Below are 18249 nucleotides of genomic sequence, written 5' to 3'. Positions count from 1 at the left end.
ATACAAAACTTTCGCTATAGTGCCCTGCCCCTTTTCCTTCTTATCACACGGGCTCTACTTTACCATTTTCATGTGTACATTTGTATTGTAAGATAATCGGTAAAGGGAAGGAAAAACATGCTCCAAAATGGTAAAATAATAACTTCCCCAATCAGTTCTGACAAGTTAATTTCTTATGTTTGTTATGTATAATTGTCAACCTGAGAAATTTCTCAATATTATGTTTTATAAACTAATAAAAAGTGCATGGATCTGATTTTAGATTTAATGAATGGGATTTCTATTAGCTTGAGCCATTAACAAAATGAAGACCGAAGGTCAAGACAACTTATTATTCTGGAAGGAAAATAATGAAGATGATATCAGAAGATGGAAGTATCTCCAGTAGTCATGGATGGGTAGGATAAAAATGGTAGGATAACAATCTTACTAAAAAGTAATCTACAGATTCAGCACTATCTTCATTAAAATTCCAACAATTCTTTAAAAAGATCTTGAAAGGACAATTCTTACAGTCATATGCAAAAACAAAACAAAAAACAAACAGGATTGCTAAAATACTCCTAATAATAAAAGAAGTGCAAGAGATATCACTATCCCTGATTTAAATTTGTACAACAGAACTGTAATAATAAAAACTGCAAGGCATTGACATAAAAAAAATGGCATGCTGAGCAATAGAATTGAATTGAAGACTGAGACATAAACCCACACACCCATGAACACACACACACACACACACACACACACACACACACACACACACACATATATGCCAGAAATATACACTGAAAAGATAAAGCATCCTGAACAAATGGTGCTGGTCAAACTGAATGTTTGCATGTAAAAGAATACACATAGATTCATTTTTTTCATATTTTATTTTTTCTCTATAAAAATATTTAATGAATAAGAGACAGACAGTGTAGGTTTTGTGCTCATTGACCATGTGTTGTCCCAAACCTGTACAAAAGTCAAGTCCAAGTGGATCAAGCACATCAACATAAAAACAGACACATTGAACCTGGCAGAAAAGAAAGTGGCAACCAGCCTTGAGTGCATTGGTACAGGAGATAAAAAACACCAATTATGCAGGCACTAAGATTGAAAACTAATAAATGGGACTCCATGAAATTGACAAACTTCTTTAAGGTAAAGTACACTGTCAGTTGAACAAAGAGACAGCCCAGAGAATGGGGAAAGTTATTTACCACTTCCCTTCTGAGAGAGATCTAATATGCAAACTATTTAAAGAGTTCAAGAAATTAGATATCAAAATATAAATAATTCAATAATAAGGTTCAGTTCTCAACAGAAAATTCTCAATAGAGAAGTCTCCAGTGTCTGAGAAACACAGAAATGTTCAATATCCTTAGCCAGAAGGGAAACGCAAATCAAAACTATGTTGAGATTCCATCTTTCACATTTCTGAATGGCTAAGATGAACATCACAGGTGATAGCTCTTGATGGCAACTTTGTGGAGCAAAGGGAAACTCCTCCACTCCACAGAAGTACAAACTTGCACAGCCAGTATGGGTGACAGAGGGCCAGTTTCTCAGTTTCTCAATTAGGAATTGTTCTACCTCCAGACCCAGCTATATTACCATTGGGCATATACCCAAAGGACACTCCATCTTATCAAAAGGATACTTGCTCAGCTATGTTCACTGAAGATTTATTCATAATAGCCCGCCACTGGAAACCGACTTGATGTTCTTAAATTGAATGACAGATAAAGAGAATGTGGTACTATTACACAGTGGAGTATTACACGGGTGCTAACAAAAATTAAACATATGATACCATTCAATTTGCAGGCAAATGGATGGAACTAGATAAAATCATCCTGAGTAAGGTAATCCATACTCAGAAATACAAATGTGATGTGTATTTTCTTGTAAGTGGATATTAGCAGTTAATTAAATGATATCCAACCTAAAACCCACAGACCCAGAGAGGGTAGGTAAACAGGAAGGTGAAATAAAAAAAAATTATAGGTGAATAATGTGCATGTAGTAACAGTAAGAAGAAGGATCAAGTGGCAGTGGGTGAGGGAGGGAGGAAAAGAAATGAGGTGAGACAGCTGAGGTTAGGGGACTTTTTCAAGGTGTGAAAATCTAGTTAGAAACTTTCCCAATGAAGACTCTCACTAATGGAAGATATGGAGTCTGAGCTGACCGTCTTTTGTAGCCAGGCAAGGCTTGCAAGAGTAGAACAGGGTTGACTTTGGTGGAGTTGTTAATGAAGGGGTCCCCTGGAGATCACTGAACAAACCAGGCTGGTGCTGAGGCAAAATATTGCCTTCTGAAAACTGACAGCAGAGCCCAAATGCCAAGGACATCATCCACAGAGATAACTGAACATAGAGAGGCAGAGCTGATGTCTGATTGGAAGCTTCATCCCTATGTGCTAGTCTTTTTGGTGAGAGAAGGTATTCTGCAGCCTAATGAAAAAAGAAACTGTACACCATTCCAGCCACAAACCACCCATTTACAATCTCTTTTGCCCTTAAGATGGGGCAATGGTAGTTCAGAACTTGTGTGAATGTAAAACAAGTGTTCCATTTAAGTTGAGTCCTACACCAGGAGTAGGAGCCCATGACCTGCACTGCCTGCATGGCTGGGAACCAAAGAATGGATAGCCCAGGGTCTGAAGGTAGATCCAAACAAGAATGGAAATTAAGTCAATGAAATGATTCTTTTTTTTTTTTTTTTTTTTTTTTTTTTTTTTTTTTTTCCATTTTTTATTAGGTATTTAGCTCATTTACATTTCCAATGCTATACCAAAAGTCCCCCTTACCCACCCACCCCCACTCCCCTACCCACCCACTCCCCCCCTTTGGCCCTGGCGTTCCCCTGTACCGGGGCACACAAAGTCTGCGTGTCCAATGGGCCTCTCTTTCCAGTGATGGCCGACTAGGCCATCTTTTGATACATATGCAGCTAGAGTCAAGAGCTCAGGGGTACTGGTTAGTTCATAATGTTGTTCCACCTATAGGGTTGAAGATCCCTTTAGCTCCTTGGGTACTTTCTCTAGCTCCTCCATTGGGAGCCCTGTGATCCATCCATTAGCTGACTGTGAGCATCCACTTCTGTGTTTGCTAGGCCCCGGCATAGTCTCACAAGAGACAGCTACATCTGGGTCCTTTCGATAAAATCTTGCTAGTATATGCAATGGTGTCAGCGTTTGGATGCTGATTATGGGGTGGATCCCTGGATATGGCAGTCTCTACATGGTCCATCCTTCAACATCCTTAATCATCAGGGAAATGCAAATCAAAACAACCCTGAGATTCCACCTCACACCAGTGAGAATGGCTAAGATCAAAAATTCAGGTGACAGCAGATGCTGGCGAGGATGTGGAGAAAGAGGAACACTCCTCCATTGTTGGTGGGATTGCAGGCTTGTACAACCACTCTGGAAATCAGTCTGGCGGTTCCTCAGAAAATTGGACATAGTACTACCGGAGGATCCAGCAATACCTCTCCTGGGCATATATCCAGAAGAAGCCCCAACTGGTAAGAAGGACACATGCTCCACTATGTTCATAGCAGCCTTATTTATAATAGCCAGAAACTGGAAAGAACCCAGATGCCCCTCAACAGAGGAATGGATACAGAAAATGTGGTACATCTACACAATGGAGTACTACTCAGCTATTAAAAAGAATGAATTTATGAAATTCCTAGCCAAATGGATGGACCTGGAGAGCATCATCCTGAGTGAGGTAACACAATCACAAAGGAACTCACACAATATGTACTCACTGATAAGTGGATACTAGCCCAAAACCTAGGATACCCACGATATAAGATACAATTTCCTAAACACATGAAACTCAAGAAAAATGAAGACTGAAGTGTGGACACTATGCCCCTCCTTAGAAGTGGGAACAAAACACCCATGGAAGGAGTTACAGAAACAAAGTTTGGAGCTGAAATGAAATGATTCTTAATGACATTCTATTATGCTCATAGATCAGTGAGTGCCCTTGTGCGGTCATCCTCAGAGAGGCTTCCTCGGACAGCAGATAACAGCAGGGGCAGAGACCTGCAGCCAGATATTATAGAGAAAAGGAGATTCTAAGCTGAAGGTCTCCAGGGGCTATCTCCCCTTGAAGGCTCAAAAGCTCCATGGAAGAAGGGGAGGAAAGATTGTAGAAGGAGTCAGAGGGGACAGAGTACACCAAGAAAACAGCTCACCAGATTAACTAAGCAGTGCTCACATTGGGCTCCTAGAGACTGAAGCAGCAACCATGGGGCCTCCATATCTCTATTCCCAGTCCTATGCATATATGCTATGCATATTAACTTGATATTATAAGACTCCTAACGGTGAGCATGAGTCTGTCTTTGACTTCTTTTGCCTGCTCTTGTGACTCATTTCCTCCAGTTCGGTTGCCTTCAGCCTTCCATAAGAGGAATTTAGCCTTGTTGTATTATATCTTGTTCTGTCTTTTGGCTCTTGTTGTCTGAAATGGCTGGTTTGGTGTGTCAAATTGACACAGGTGTGAGTTTTCACAGAAAGGAGCCTCTCTTGAGGAAATGCCTCCATGAGATCCAGCTGTAAGGCATTTTCTCAATTAGTGATCAAGGGGGAAGGTGCTCTTGTGGGTGATGCCATCCCTGGGCTGGTAGTCTTGGGTTCTATAAGAAACCAAGTTGAGCAAGGCAGCAGAAGCAAGCCAATAAGTACCATCTCTCCATGGCCTCTGCATCAGCTCCTGTTTCCTAATCCGCTTGAGTTCCAGTCCTGATTTCCTTTAATGATGAACAGCAATGTGGAAATGCAAGCTGAATAAACCCTTTCCTCCCTAACTTGTTTCTTGGTCATGATGTTTGTGTAGGAATAGAAACCTTGTCTAAGACACTGTCCTTTTAGATGCTCGCTCTTTTCTGAAGTGGAATTGGAAGGGGCATGGAAGAGAAGAGAGGAAGAGAAATTGTGGGTAAGGTGAGAGGAGAAGAGGGAAGGGAAATTGTGGTGATGATGAAAGAACAATCTATTATTAGTGAAAATCAAATGAGAATACTTAAGTCTGCAATATTTCTTCAAACTTGTTGAAATGAACTTTGAATGACTAGATCAGTTCCTTCAGCGGCGATTAAATGATAGCTTAGTATATCTCACTATAGAAAATGAACAAACTAATACATGCTCTGAATTGTTTCTTGAAATGCATTTCTTGTTTATTCTTATTTTTTATATACATTATTATTTGATAACTGTCTCCTCTCCTCAAACTCTTCCATCTCCTTTCAGGCTTCCAAACCACTTCATGTTGTCTTTCTCCCCTTCTTTTCTTTTTCTCTCTTCTTTGTCTTCTTATAATTCTTTCTTTCTCTGCCCCTCTTTTCCTCTTATCTCCTTCACTTCTCCCTCTTTATCATTCTGTGCTTCTGTGTTTATTTACTGCCTTCTCTTTATCTCTTTCCCTCTCAAACACATAAGACTTGAGAATCATAGGTAGCAGAGGATGGCCTAGTCGGTCATCAATGGGAGGAGAGGCCCTTGGTCTTGCGAAGATCATATGCCCCAGTACAGGAGAATGCCAGGGCCAGAAAGCAGGAGTGGGTGGGTTGGGGAGCAGGGCAGGGGGAGGATATAGGGAGCTTTGGGAATAGCATTTGAAATGTAAATGAAGAAAATATCTAATTAAAAAAAGAAAATAGAGAAAACAACAACAACAACAAAAAAGAGAATCAAAATAAATAAACAAATACCTTAATAAGACATTTATTTTAGTAAAAAGAAAGTAACAAAAGCTACCAAACCCCCAAACAAACAAACAAACAAGCAAGCAAACAAACAAACAAACAAACAAACCACAGAATCTGTTTTCTGTTAGCCAACTACACTTAGGCTTGAGCATTTCCCTGGAGTTTGTTTTTTTTTTTTTTCCCAAAGATTTGATTTTAATATATGTTAAAAAAATAAGAGCAGCACAAGTTTATTGCAAGAGATATTGTATTGCTTATATTAGCACACAATTCTTACATTTGATGCAATTTTGCTTGTTTTTTCCTTTATAGTATAAGCCAATTTCCATATTAACTTATATTGTTTATGAATACTATTTTTTAAATTTAACTTTATTTGTTATTCATTTTTTTTACATTCCATTTCCTGCCCCCCTGATCCACCCTCTGACTGCTCCACATCCCACACCTCCTTCCCACCCCATCCTGTCTCCAAGTGGATGCTCCCATCCCCCACTCCACTGACCTCTAAACTCCCTGGAATCTCCAGTCTCTTAAGGGTTAGGTGCATCATCTCTGAATGAACACAGACCCGGAAGTCCTCTACCATATGTGTGTTGGGGGCCTCATATCAGCTGGTGTATGCTGTCCAGTTGGTGGACAAGTGTTTGAAAGATCTCGGGGGTCCAGATTATGCTGCTGTGGCAGACCCCTAGTTGGTCTGTCCTCCTGAAGACTCCATATCCTGATTCATCCCAGAGGACCTGCTGCACTCAGAGCAGGTGGTAAGACACTCCCTCGCCCAATACCCTGAGTACTTGAGATACTGCTGGGAGCCCTGGAGAGATTTTGATACACACAGTTAAGCTCCACAAGAGAAAACTGATTTTCCCATTATAGAAGATATCTACTGCAGGGAGCTTCTTGGTTAGTCCTGGCTTCCTGTATTTATTTTCCATTTCCGTTGCTGGGAATTTGTTTGATTTCAACCTGTGTTTATAGTTCTTGTATGCATGGCTACTTTTTCTGAATTCGTATACATTTCAGAATTGTGTCTATAATTTGCTAGAATTTTGGAATCACCCATCATCCTTGGCTTCTACAATCTTTTTGTGGCCTCCTATTCATAAACACCTAATTGTTGAATGGAAGATTTTGATAAAGACATCCCAATTAGGTCTGAGTGTTCAAAAGTCTCACTTTCTTCGAATTGTCCAATTGTAGGTCTTTGTTAATTATTATCTACTGCAAGAAGACCCTTTTCTGATAAAATTTACCTGATTTTCTCACCTATGGTATATTTCTTTCATACATTTCTTTGACAGAGTATTCATAGCAATTGTCCCTTAGTACCTTATCTAGTCTTGGCCACTCCAGCTGTGCCAGAGATAGACTCCATGCCATGGAGTGAGTCTTAAATCTAATCAAAGATTGACTTGTTGTTCCTGAAATATTTATACAATTAGTATTTCACTATATCTTACAGAAAGGTTGCTTGCTCAGGCCACAGGTTATATATCTCTGTGATAGTAGTAATTATTTTTCTCTTTCCTTAGAGTATGAGGTATCTTCTAGCACCAAGAAAAACAGTAAGTACAGGTGAAGCTCTATTTGGCCACTATAGCTTCATTTTACCTCATTGATGACATAAATAATTGTGGACTAAGTAATGGGGCCTTGCCATTAGATCATGAAGAGTAACCAATAGCCCTGGCAATGTTTCAGGTAGGGAGAGGACATCTGACCATTTTAGCAAACAACTTAAAAAAAATGCAAACCAGATGAGGAATTGTTTCCCTCTTATATGGTTATTCCACTTAATTTCCTTTCTCATATTTATATATTTTAGGAACTTTCTACAGTATTAAACTTCTATATGACTTTGCAAAAAGGATGTCAGTGTTAGCTATCTTTCCGCATTATCCTCCTTACACTTTCTTTCCATCTCATCTCATTTAATCCTTGTATTTTAGTGTCTTGATTATATACTATATTATATTTTTCTTCATTAGAACTCCTTCGTTTATATATTTCTATCTACTTAATGTCTGTGATTATTTCTCTTGAAGTGTCCATAGATTTTTAAAAGTTAACACCCACATGTGAGAGAAAACTAAAAATATTTTTCTTTGTATTTTGTGTTATTTCACTATGAATGATTTTTATAGCTTCATCCATTTACTTGCAAAATTTATATTTCATTTATTAACAGATAAATAATCTTTCACTGTGTAATCTACCACAGTTTTATTACTTATTTATTATCTGATGGATATCTAGGCTTTTTTGAAACTGCCTACATTGACTAGAGCGACAATGAACAAAGTTAATAATTATCATTCTAGTAAGATTTACTGTCATTTGGGCATATTCCCCAGATTGCAATTGCTGGATCTTGTCATAGTTCAGTTTTCAGGATTTTGACAAGATCTAATACACCTTCACGATGAAAGTCCCAAAGAAGCTAAAGGTATATGGATATGCCTCAATACAACAAAAGCAATTCATAGAAAGCCTCCAGCATCCCATATGGAGAACACTTAATACATTTTCACTAAATTTATAAATGTTCACAATCTCCATATCAAGTTAATGTAATACTTGAAATCTTAACTCAAGCAATTAGATGAGTAAAAGAAGTTAGAATTATACTAATAGGAAAGGAAGAGATCAAAGTATCTTTGTCTTTGATTTAGTCTTACACAGAATGACTCTGAAGACCACACTAAAATAATTCTACAATAAAAACATTCAGGAAAAGAATGTCTTTCAAAAGAGCCTCAAAATATCCTGGGATAATGATATCCAAACACATCAAACTTTGCATACTAAGAAGTGGGTGTGCACAGTCATCTATTGGATGGAACACAGAGCCCCCAATGGAGGAGCTAGAGAAAGAATCTAAGGGCAGGGCAGTGGTGGCACACGCCTTTAATCCCAGCACTTTTGAGGCAGAGGCAGGCAGATTTCTGAGTTCGAGGCCAGCCTGGTCTACAGAGTGAGATCCAGAACAGCAGGACTATACAGAAAAACCCTGTCTCAAAAAACAAACAAAACAGAAAGAAAGAAAGAAAGAAAGAAGGAAAGGAAAGGAAAGGAAAGGAAAGGAAAGGAAAGGAAAGGAAAGGAAAGGAAAGGAAAGGAAAGGAAAGAACAGAAGGAGCTAAAGGGGTCTGCAACCCTATCGGCGGAACAACAATATGAACTAACCATTACCCCCAGAGCTCGTGTCTCTAGCTACATATGTAGCAGAAGATGGCCTAGTCAGCCATTGATGGGAAGAGAGGCCCATTGGACTTGCAAACTTTATATGCCCTAGTACAGGGGAACACCAGGGCCAAGAAGTGGGGGTAGGAGAGCAGGGTGGTGGAGGGAGGGGGGTTGTCTTAGTCAGGGTTTCTATTCCTGGACAAAACATCCTGACCAAGAAGGAAGTTGGGGAGGAAAGGGTTTATTCAGCTTACACTTCCATACTGCTATTCATCACTAAAGGAAGTCTAGATTGGAACTCAAGCAAGTCAGGAGGCAGGAGCTGATGCAGAGACCATGGAGGGATGTTATTTACTGGCTTTCTTAGCCTGCTCTCTTATACAACCCAAGACTCCCAGCCCAGAGATGGTCCAACCCACAAGTGGCCCTTCCCCCTTGATCACTAACTGATAAAATGCCCTACAGCTGAATCTCATGGAGGCACTTCCCCAACTGAAGCTCCTTTCTCTGTGATAACTCCAACCTCTGTCAAGGTGACACATAAAACCAGCCAATACAGAGGTATAGGGGACTTTCGGAATAGCATTTGAAATATAAATGAAGAAAATAAAATAATAAAAAATTGGAAAAAAAAGACACTGATGAAAGAAATGGAAGAACACATCAGAAGATAGAAAGATTTTGCATCACTAGCGATCACTAGGATTAATATTATAAAGAAATTTTAATCAGCAACATGCCTGCTCTGGTAAGATCAAGTGCTCATCCTAACTACATAGGTCTGTGTGACCCAGCTGGAATGCATACCCACATACCTGCTGTACATCCTTAATCAAACAGTGAAGGTAAAGTTCATTTTTAGGAGGAAGCAGCTATCTTTTAGAGTAATTGAGGGGTACACAAACTGATGAATCAGAGAAAGATTTGACAGAATGAGTCAGAGATAGGATATGTCCAACTCTCAAGAAAGCAAAGACAATAAAGAGAGGTGACTAAGAGAAGAGTACTGAGAGAGGGGGGAGAGGGAGAGAGAGAATAAGAAGGAGGATGAGGCAGTTTTACCTGGACAGTTTTATAGAGGCACGTTGCAGGTGAAGACAGAAAATGAGAAGGAGCCAGAAGATTATAATAGAATGCAGGAGTTAACTTGAGGCCAAAGAGTGCAATTCTGTCAGAAGCCTAGAGAATCCAGCTTGAATTAGTTAGCTTGAAGAGTAGTTTGGGACAGAAGAGCTGAGTTGAAACATCCAATTAGAGTCAGCAAAAGCTAGAAAGGGTCTATTTATCTAGCAATACGTCTCTAAGATGACAATTACATTGGGTACATATTGTAAAACTGACCATCCTAATAAAAGTAATCCAGAAGTTCAATCTGATCTTCATCAAAATCCAATGGAATTCTTCACAAAAATGAGAAATAAAAGAACTTCCAAATTCATATGTAAACTTTCAAATTCATATTATATATATATATATATATATATATATATATATACATATATATTCATGAGAGCATAAACAATTCAAAAGAAGTGTAGGCGATATCATCCCACAATGAAGCTGAAATGTAGAGCCCTAGTAATAAACAGCATATATTGTATTGGCATTAAAAATAAAGGTTGGTCAAGATAATACAAGTGGTGACCCAGAACATTTCCACACATGTACAGGCATTTAATTTTTGACAAAATGTCAAACATACCCACTGGAGTTAACACAGCATCTTCTACAAATGGCGCTTTCAAACTAGATACTCATATTGGGTGTTGCTTTTTTAAACATCTCCATTTGTAACTCATAATATGACAAATAGTTTATATTTGAATTATGTACATATAGTTGGCTCAAAAATCTCACAGTAATAAAACAGTATGTTTCCTTAGATGCTTTTAAATTAATGGCTTATGTATTTATAAAAATTTTTTTTTGAATTGTCAGCTTATTTAAACACCTTGTCATTCCTGACTTTTTTCTAAAACATAGCATTGATTTATGTGACTTTCATGGGCTAATACTTCATGAAGCACTTACTCAATTGTACCAAAATGAATGGTATTTTCAATATGCCACACTAGTAAAATAAAATCAGAAGTGTCTATGCTTCACAATTTATGGGGATTTTTCTTTCTTTCTTTCTTTTTTTTTTTTAGAAACAATTACATGAACACTTTATTTAAATTTTTAGCTGCAAAGGAAAGTATTCAACTTGCTCCATGTGGATTACCTGGGAAACCTGCTGTAGACATTCCCTAGATGTGCATTAATTTACTGTGTTGACCTGTCCAAATAATACACAATTCTAGATATCATAAATAATCTGATGTACTTCACAAACATTCTTGACTGAGCTCTAGCGTATTGGCAAATGCCACATTGTGCTTGTCAGTAATCAAACTCAGATATTTTGAACACCCAGTCACTTTGAACAACAAACACAATGGCAGGGATTTTAATGTTAACCAAGATATTTTTCTAATAACTAAATTCCATTGATTCGATTCATTGTTTAAATACCTGTTTTAGGGACATATTGCAAACCAAAATAATAAATCTATAATTCCAACTCATTTGAATTCAATAATCTAATATCATGAGTTATAAATATACCACCACTAATAAGCTGGATGTCCATTAGGAAACAGTGAAGAAATGTCGACTGAATATTTGTCTTTTTAATAATCATATTGGATGGCCATCATTGATAATACTTTTGTAAAGTATGCTCCAATTCTAAGATGCAGAATCATGGTTAAAAATTTCAATAAATAACAAATGCATTATGTTATTTTGTAAGTTCTTATAAAATATACAGTATTTCAAAACCAAAGCAAAAAACCAGAAGCTATTCACATTTATAACCTTCATATATATTTACAACTTAAATACCTCTTCAGTGTGTTCCCTGGAAATCTAACTGCTTGTCAGCGTAGGGAGCTTTGTGTGAAATCTCAGCAGCCACTGCACAGGTGGTAGTGACAAATACTGCCAGGGCTGTGGAATTGAAATTCTCATACTTGAACATTACTGATTTAATATACAATGCCACATAAAAGCGTGATGACATAGCTTACTATTTCATGTACAGGCAGAAGAGAAAAAAAATGAATTGCCTTTATCAGGAAAAACTGGCAAATAAAACATCTAGCCACATCTATTTGTCCTGAATCTTGCCTCTTGCTGTTAATCTACAGCCGTTGTAAGGAAGGTGTTTACAGCCTATGAATTGCTCCAGATGACAAGAAATGATTTCATCCACTACGGCAAAGGAATACTTATTACAGTTCTTTCACGTGTCTGTTATTTCATATGTACTCTGGCAGATTTTTCTTGAGTGAGATTTTTTTTTTTTTTACATTGTGTATCAGTTTGCTTGATTTTTCTGATAACTAAAACTTTTCCACACCTAACTGACACCCTTGATTCTTCTGATCACTGAAGGCAAAGAATACATGACATGATATTAATTAATTATTTTCTACTCCCCAATCTTTTCAGAACTCCTACATGGATTGTGACACTGAATACACAGACATGGAAGAGAACTGAAGTGTTTCTTATTATATATATACATATATATATGTATATATATATACACACACACATATATGTTCAGATTACAATAAATATACATTGGTGCGAATATTCTTATAATTATTTTTAAAATTTACTTTTGTCCTTGTTACTAATTTCTCTAAAGCACTGGGGAAAATTTTGATCTTGATTTTACATTATAAGTTGAGTTTCCTTTTGTATTGAACTAATTGTAAATTGAATTTAAGATTCTTTATTTAACATATTTTGTTATTCATTAAAAACTCCACCTATATTACAACATTTTGAGACATGTAACTTTTATGAAATGAGAAAAATAATCCGCTAAAAATTGAACGCAAAGGCCATAATAAAATTGTAATTAATTTACATATAAAATTAAAAAGTCGTTTTTATATTTCTTTAAAATGAACATGATTGTTAAAATAATTTGGACAGGGGCTGGTGAGATGGCTCAGTGGGTAAGAGCACCCGACTGCTCTTCCGAAGGTCCAGAGTTCAAATCCCAGCAACCACATGGTGGCTCACAACCATCTGTAACAAGATCTGACGCCCTCTTCTGGAGTGTCTGAAGACAGCTACAGTGTACTTACATATAATAAATAAATAAATAAATAAATAAATAAATAAATAAATAAATCTTTAAAAAAAAAGATTAAAAAAATGAACAAAAAAAAATAATTTGGACAGGAGTTTATACTTTTAGTAGACTAAACATTATCAAATCTGAGGAATTAAGTAAAATGCTATAGAATTTCCATGAAACTTAAAAATAGGATATTAAATTGTCAACAAATAAATTTGTTTATTTCACAAGGTGTAATTTGGTAACAACAAAGGATTTTGTTTGTGTTTTTGTCTGTCCTTTTGTTTTTCTATTGTTGTTACTGTTTGTTTGCTTTGTTTGAGACATGATGTTTCTGTGTAGCTTTGGCTGTCTTGGAATTTGCTCTGTAGATCAGATTAGCCTTCAACTCATTGAGATTATACTGCCCCTGCCTCCTGAGTGTCAAGACCAGTGCTACCATTGATTGTCTAACAACAAGGGAATTAAAAGAGTCAAACTTAAGATAGACACATTTATCAATACTTTCAAAGTGGATACATATATTTTTATCATATGCATATGCAATGGTTTCTTCCACAAAACAAAAGCAACAAAGAAATTTCAGAGTCCACTCTGTACACTTAGGAGTGACTGGAAAGGCCACAGTGGTACACAAAATGTAACTTCGCTTGCTGATGTCTGCCTCACCTCCACTGCCTCTCTCTTGGCCACTATGGACTGTATTCTTTGACATATTACTTGATACTAATCTAAACAGCAGAGAAAATATTACCCTTCAAAACTGTTCAGTTGCCTTATTAAAATAACCATGGCATGTGTGCAACTTCACATGTAATTATCTTCCTTTTTGAAAAGCCGAATTCTTACTTCTCCCCCATAATTGCACTCCTTGTTATTAGTTTCAGGTGGGACAAACTCAAATCAAATCCCTATGCTCAACTGAGTTACTCTTGGGACTTCTTTTTTGTTTTGTTTTGTTCTTTCTTCTAGACAGGGTTTCTCTGTGTAGCCCTGGCTGTCCTCAAACTCACTTTGTAGACCAGGCTGGCCTAGAATTCAGAAATCTGTCTGCCTCTGCCTCCTGAGTGCTGGGCTTAAAGGCATGTGCTACTCTTGGGACTTCATATTGAGGAATTTTAGAAGCAAAGTCTCCATAAAAGAGCAGAAAATATTCCTTTGTGATATTTAAATTTTATCTAACATGACATATTCCTTTTTTAAAGGCAAATCATGTATAGTGACCAAGAACTGGTGACACCATCTTCACATTTTATTAGAAAACAACAAAAATGTAATGAATATAAGCTGAACAACAAAATTTCAGATGCTCAATAAAAGTGTTTTTGTTTTCCAACTCCCAAGGATCTCAGAGCTTAATTCTCACATTCTCAGTAATAACTGTGTCTTTCAAATAACAAACTATACCTATATTGGCAATGGAAAATGACCATAACATATTTTTATGTTTTTGTAGTAATACATTCAGGGTTTTTTGTTAGTTACTTCTATTTTGAAGAGTTCATTGAAATGTCAGAAGCAAAATAAATAAATACATAACAACTGAGAACTCTGTGATATTTGCCTAATATCGCACTGATTACTAACTTTTAGACAATCTGCATTCTGACCTATAAGTATTTGAATTTTTCATGCTTTACACATCTAGGAAGTAAACTTAAGAGGCTTAATTAACAATAGTAAAAAAAATGTGCTGAGATATTTTGAGAAGCTAAAGTTATACCCAGTATATATCCATATATATGACCTCAGCATACACCCAAACAAGAACTGGGTAATGGGTGAGGGAATCCTTAGGAACAGAGAAGGAAGGAGAAGGGATAAATGACTCTGATGATTAATACACACACACACACACACACACACACACACACACACATTTAATATGTTTTTAATATATTAATACATAAAATTAATAATATGTAGTAATATTATATATATTAATGGAAGTGATGACACTTGGTTACAGGATCCATAGATTGTGTAACAAAAGCAGGAGTAACAATTATGAGAATTCTCATATCAAGACATTGGTCAGGGTAACCCCAGTGATTCCCAAAACAGTGTAGGATACTGTTACCATTGGTTGCTTCTCATAGGTTGAAGCTAAATTCCTTTTGCTGAAGAGACCATAAATTTCAGACCCAGGACTCCGAAGTTTGAGCTTGTTGTAAACAGATAGCCTCGTTTGTGGGTTCCACCTTGTATAGTACCAGAAAATCAATGAATTCGATAGAGAGAAACAATCAATAATCATACCCAGGTGTGAGGTCTATAAATCGTAATACATGCCAGTTTAATAGGAATTTCCTAATTATATCATAGCGACATGCTTATCTTGATGTTATCTGCTTTCTAACTCAGTGGTTCTCAACTTTTCTAATTCTGCAGCCCTTTAATATATTTTCTTATATTATGGTGAAGCCCCAACCATAAAATTTTATTCTTACTCTTAGATGTAATTTTCTCACTGTTATGAATTTTAATGAATATTATATGTAGTATCTACTCTGTGAAAGGGTTATTTAAACCACTAAGGGGATGTGAACTAATGGTTGAGAGCTATTGGTCTAACTGGACATAAGTGCCACTTAACAAGGGAAAAATCTTCCCTGTGCTATAAAACCAACCACTATCTGGAATTACTGAAGTCATGGATTTTAGAGGAGAGCCAACTTCCAACACTACTCTAGTTAGCATTAATGTTACCTACACTATAAAACTTGTATCTACAGATAAACACAGCTCATAACCCTCACCAAAGAACCATCTCTCAGCATCTCAGATAAACAACAGGGAACTCTCCAAATTGACAAAGGTAGAGATTAACTGATCCTCTTGTCCAACAGACAAATCTATAACACCTAAAGCTTAGTGGACATCCTAAAAGATGGACGAGGATGATTTTAAGAACTGGAAAACTAAAAGGCCTTGTGAGTTTTTTTTTTTCCTCCGTAAATGACAGGCAAGATATATCTTGATACTTCAACAACACGGCTGTTAAAGAATGCTCAAGTAATGACTGCATGTTACCATGGAAGGAGGAAATCTCAATACCTCCCAAATGCAAATTTCTATAGGACACTAACGCAGGAGTGGGGAGGGGTGGGCAAAAAGTGGTCAGGAAAAGAAATAAAAATATAATGCTATAATTTTATTGTAAGTAAGAAAACAAAATACTAAGGGTAGAGATGGCAAGATGGATAAAGAAAATTGCCACTAAGTCTAATTATCCTGGTAACTCAGGTACTGGAGAAATGACTCGAACACATTGTCTCCCGACCTCTGCCATTTGCTGCCCACACACACCCCAAATAAGTAAGTAAACAAACAAATAAACAAATAGAAACTAAACGTATAAATGGCTAGCAGTATAATAAAATAAAAATGTTTAATAAAAGTATAGAATCTTTAATTTAATCCATGAAGTATAATACATTAATAACACAGTCTCCACTATCATTCCAACTAGATTATCATTTCTCTCCTTTCCTGGGTTGGTAGCTACTTTGAGAATTTTATCTACTTATTTTGAGTCTCAAACTAATCATGAATTTCTCTGTAATATAAATAACTACTCAAGCCATTTGTTCATTATAATTATGTGAAAGTTCCCTAGTGGTTGGTGGCTAATTAATTTCATCCCAACTATAAATTTAAGGAAAGGTTGCTCATTATTAATGAATATTGTGGACTTCATTTCCCTATATGTGAATATATGTTCATATATATACTCTTGCATCATTTAGTTGATCTCAAGGAAACTCCATGTTAGATACCATTCTGGCAGGCTTTTACCATTTTTGTAAGTTTATACTTAGTTATGACTCTTTACTAGGACCCAACTGTCCATAAATATATTGTTAGTTTTAAACATAAATGCATTTTCACTGTAATAACATAGAAGTTTTGTTTATTCCCTTTGGTTCATCTGGTTCGATTATTTGTATTATCACATTGGCTTCTCCACTGCACAAACTCTCAGGAAAGTTTATACTTCATTTAATTTCAAATTTTTAATAAGGCAAACCCCCAAATTAAAACATTTCTCATATTGGGTTTATGATTTTTATTGCCATTAAATGCTGCTTTTAGAGTCATTAATTTTCCCTAAAGATATAGTCTTACACTATGAATTATATAAATAGGAGTGCAAGTATTAGGTGAAAGGTGATTTAAAGACTCTATTGGGTAAGGCAAAGATAAAAGGCAAACTCCACACACACATACGCACAAACACAGGTTTGTGAGTAGGTGCAAGCAAACACATATATGTATATACACATGTATGTATGTAGTAAAACACATATATGTATATACACATGTATGTATGTAGTAAAACACATGACTTCTATGAAAAATAACTAATGCTTTAGGACATTGATGTTCAACAAAGGAAACTAAGAACTCAGTGGACAAAAGGCCTCATCTATAGTAGTCTTATCCATGATTCATTTTTCCCCAGTGGCTAACTTGAAGGAGAACCTGAAAAATTCTTGATATCTTCATTTTCTAAGAATTGATACTTGGGCATTGATTATATTATTTACATATACTTAATATGTTAATACCTAACCAAAAAAAAAAAAAAAACAGGAAACGAGTATTAACATATTTCATGCAACGATTTTGAAAGGTGATATTGTTCTGTAGAAACTACTGTGGCATCCATGTCAAGCTGAAGAACATCAAATCGTTTTTTAAATCACTAAAGTTTTGATGGAGCACATAATTAAAACAGTCAAAATATTCAGGCACAAATGAATTATTTTTTGTCATTTTAATAACCCATTAGGAATACTAGTTCATTGAGTTGATTGATATCTTTGTGCTTAATCACAGTAATGAGAAAATAAATCCAAATTCACAAAAATAATTTCATCAACCTGATTAACTCAGTTTTCAAATGTCTGTTGATGCTCACTTAAGCTCAAATATCCCAACTTCATGCACATAACAAAATGCTGTGAATTAGCAGAGAAGGGATGCTTTCTTCATCTAGTCAGACTATGGTTTCATGACTGTAAAATTCCTTGATTGTAGGAATTATGCAAACAATCATCTTAACATTATTCCAATTGAACAACAGAAAAGCTTTTATTCTGATATACATGAAGCCAGCTGTGACTGCTGAAGACACAGGAAACAGTTGTCAAGGTGTGATCTTCAGCTAACTAAAACTAAAGGAGATTGGGCAGTAG

General features: G+C 36.3%; 1 protein-coding gene across 4 annotated transcripts in view; it reads right to left on the bottom strand.

Moving 5' to 3' along the window:
- Positions 1-18249, bottom strand: part of Cdh18 (cadherin 18) — a 928594-nt gene that overhangs the window by 511194 nt on the left and 399151 nt on the right. The gene's annotated exons all lie outside the window — the stretch shown is intronic.

This window comes from Mus musculus, chromosome 15 (genome assembly GCF_000001635.26).
Source record: "Mus musculus strain C57BL/6J chromosome 15, GRCm38.p6 C57BL/6J".
Classification (NCBI taxonomy): domain Eukaryota; kingdom Metazoa; phylum Chordata; class Mammalia; order Rodentia; family Muridae; genus Mus; species Mus musculus.
Note: the sequence above shows the minus strand (reverse complement) of the source record. Positions and strands in the feature narration are given on the sequence as shown.